The 3,634-nt window shown below is 46.1% G+C and overlaps 1 protein-coding gene across 1 annotated transcript in view; it reads left to right on the forward strand.

Moving 5' to 3' along the window:
• The first annotated feature begins 3,287 nt into the window (after positions 1 to 3,287).
• The window catches only part of KIAA0040 (KIAA0040 ortholog), a 24,580-nt gene continuing 24,233 nt past the window's right edge, over positions 3,288 to 3,634 (forward strand). Inside the window, exon 1 of the mRNA XM_019501839.1 lies at positions 3,288 to 3,581. The gene's annotated coding sequence lies outside the window, so the exon portion shown is untranslated. The remainder of the gene's footprint in view (positions 3,582 to 3,634) is intronic.

A 3,634-nucleotide genomic window follows, 5' to 3' on the forward strand; every position in this document is an offset into this window, starting at 1 on the left:
ACAATCTGCAGTGGAACTCACTGGGATAAAAGTCACAGCCTCTATCAATCACTCATGAGCAGAAGCCAGGCCAGCAGCCCAGTAGCCCAGTAGGGATCAGGAAGAAACATTTGCCTTGGCACAGGACTGCAGTACAGGGGGAGGGGGAGTGCGTTATTTAGGTGTGGGGAACATCTACAAACAGCAGCTGTTGGAGATCAAACTCTGGGCTAAATGGCACTACAAGACATTTCTATTACAGCACCCCTGATGTTCTCAGTATAAAGGCAGAACCCTGTGACAGCTATTAACCTGCACTTACAGAGTTCCTGATAACTGCATAGCTTTCCAATCAGTAGAGACACAAGTAATATCCACTCTGCTTATAATATGAGTACCTGCTAACTACTTTGAAAGACATGTTTATATGGATTCTTAACTAAAATAAAAAGTCTGCATTCCCGGTGGCAATAAGAGACAAGTCGTTGGTGTCTCTGCCTCTGCTACAGGTTACATACATTATGAAATTAACTGATTAATCACGCAATAATTTTAGACCAGCCACATGTGAAAAATAATTATCACAGGATAAAAATGACTATTCAGCTATAAAAAAAGCCAACCAGCTATAAAGTTAGTGCTTTAATTTGAACATGTAGCAGGGCCTGTAAGTTTACTGGATTAGGTATATGGTGACCGTGATGAAGATGAAAATGGAGTGCTCCATAACCCACCAAGTAGGCAAGTATCCTCTGTAGGGTACATGATGCTCCTTGTGTAGCTGAATTCTCAGAAGCATACAGACTAAACAGCCCAAGGTTATTCAGAGGCTGCTCTGTGTTTTTGAGTGGTAGAACTCTAGCCACAAGACCAGAAGTTATGGATTCTTATGCAGTGCTGGGCTGATACTGCAAGCCAGCATTAGGGGTGCTGCACAGTCAGTGGAGGCAAAGTGAGGGCCCTTCCCAACCGCATGGGAATGTAGAAGTTAAGGATCCCACACTGGGTTCCCAAATACCATTTGCACCTATAAGTTCTAGTTGTCAGGAACATCAGGCACAGTGTTGCATCAGTAATGACTTGCAGCAATAATTAATGGCATTTGCACATCTAAGCATTGATTGTACCCACAAACCTGGATAGCATGGAATATAAATCTTAATTAATAAATAAATAAACCAAGAGGAGTTACTCTATGGGACAAAATCACATTTCTGATTCTTTGCATCCACAATACTGCAGCTGCAAAAACAAAGTCCTGACTAAGGTCAGACGGAAAGATGAGACCTTTTCCTACTTTCCCAGTCACCTCAGTCTTCCAACCAGCATTCCTCCTCTCTCTCTCTCTCTCTCTCTCTCTCTCTTTCTCTCTCTCTCAAATGAGCAGCAGTTCCCAAAGCTGGAGGTGGGTAAGAACTGTTTGCAGCTGCTGTTACATTTCCCTTTGCACAGCCACAGTTACTGCTTGGTAGCTCAAACTCAGATCCATTTTCAGATTCTCTACGTTTAAAGCAAAAGAGGCCTGAACTGCACAGCCAGGCAGTCTGGAATATTTGCATTAAGTCCCCATGCCAGCTGATAAGACTGACCACACACACGTCATTCTCTTTCAACCCCATGAGCTACTAGAATCCTTCACCCCTAGGTTGTTTTTTTCCCAAGTTGTTCTGTTAATACAGTGCCTTAGCCAGGGCAGCTGCTTCCAGGTTTTAGGGTCTGCGTACCTCTGCCCAAGTGGTGCATCTCTTCCTATAGCATGTGCACACATCTGTGCTCATAGGCATGTGTGTGAGACACTGGGTGCATCTACACAAGATGCTATGTAACCGTAGTGATAAAATATGGCAACGTAGCATCAGTGGGCATGAATTGTGATGCCAACACAACTACACAGTAGCTCATTGCTACTGTGCAGTAGGGTCAGAAACAACTCATGCACCACCAGGACTGCGCAGTAATGGCAGCTACTGCACAGTCATTTAGTATTTGCTAAAGCGAAGTACTAAATGTACTGTGCAGTAACAACTGCGCAGTCAGGTGCACATGTACACATGCCCACTGTATATTTGTACCAGGGTACACAGCATGTGGGTCAGTATGTGATAGCACAGTCTTGTGTGTACACCTTTTTTGTGAGGCTGTTGTATAACCCCATGGAACCAAGTGAGTGTAAGCACTTTGGCTGCAGTTTCTTTGGCTGCAGTTTCAGTGGACAGTATATTTGGGTACGTATATGATAGTGGTGTCTTTTCCTGTGGTACACATGGGAAGTATGCATATCAGCGCTGTCCTGTGTGAGTGGCAACGTCTCCTTATCTGTACTGCATATAGATAATAGGTTTGTGTGCAGTAATATGCAAGTATGCTGTGTATCTGCTTTCCTATAGCATGTGCAGGTAGATAGTTTGTGTACCTGTGTGCAGGGGTGGAGGAGGGGGAATAAGTGGTGCATTTCCCACCCCACCCCCCTTTGATTCCTGCTCCACTCAAGTTTAAAACCAGCCAGTGGCAGGAGCATTTCTAGTCAGGCAGTGCTGAGGGACTCGCTTGACTTAAAGTCTACCTGACCCCTTCTGAATTCTTCATTCTGTGGGTGTTAATGATCCTCTCTTCTTTTGAATGGTCTTGATGTCCCACCAGTCAAACTAGCCTTTCTTCTGCAATTCTGCTGTCTGTTACCTGCTCCTGGTCATGAAGTTCCAATTTCACAGCCCTGCAGACTTTTTAACTCATTCAATTAGGTTATATTTGTTTTTGCTTCAATCTTAAACTGAATAACCCAGCCCTAGGCTCCTAGCTATAAGCAAGGCTTCTAGTTTTTTTTGAACTGGAGAAAAACACATGTTGGGTTATATGTGATGATGATGATGCACCTTCCCATCTCCACCGCCCTTCCAAAAGTCTAGATCCACCCATGCCTGTGTTGCATCACAGTACACATGTGCATTGCAGTGTGGGGTCCTTGCAGCGTGCGTGGCGGTAGACTTGTGTGTGTGTGCTTGTGTTTATCTAAGCAGGTGCCTTAAGTGTGCTTACCTGTGTGGTGGCATGTGCCTGTTTGGGTGTTTCAAAAGCACTGAGAAGGGTTCAAGACTGAGGAAGCTGTGTGTCTGTGAGAGAGAGCAAGAGACAGAGAGAGAGAGAGTGCGCACTGAGAAGGGTTCAAGACAGGAAATTTGTATGTGCGTGCGTGTGTATGAACACAGAGAATAGTTCAAGAGTGAGGAAACTGTGTGTATAAGAGAGAGCACGTGAGCACTGAAAAGGGTTCAAGACAGGAAATGTGTGTGTGGGCACTGAGAAGGGTTAAAGAGTGAGGAAATTGAGTGTGCGGGGGAAAGAGCACTGAAAAGGGTTCAAGACAGGAAATTGTGTGCGCGCGCAAAGAGAAGCGTTCAAGACTGAGGAACTGTGAGAGAGAGAGAGAGAGAGAGAACACTGAAGAGTTCAAGTGTGTGTGTGTGCGTGTGTAACCAGCAGAGGAAGTTGTGTCTGAGATCAGTGGAGCTCAACCTCAAAAATGCAGGGCGGGAGCCAGCTGGAGGGGAGCGCACGCACCGCTTTTCTTGTGTGACAGCCGCCGCGAGCCGCGAGCCGCCCAGGTAGGAGCGAGGCGGGGCGGGGGCGGGAGTGGGGGCCCCGGCGCCCGGCCCGG

This window comes from Gavialis gangeticus, unplaced genomic scaffold (genome assembly GCF_001723915.1).
Source record: "Gavialis gangeticus isolate Ggan-Ray unplaced genomic scaffold, GavGan_comp1, whole genome shotgun sequence".
Taxonomy (NCBI): Eukaryota; Metazoa; Chordata; order Crocodylia; family Gavialidae; genus Gavialis; species Gavialis gangeticus.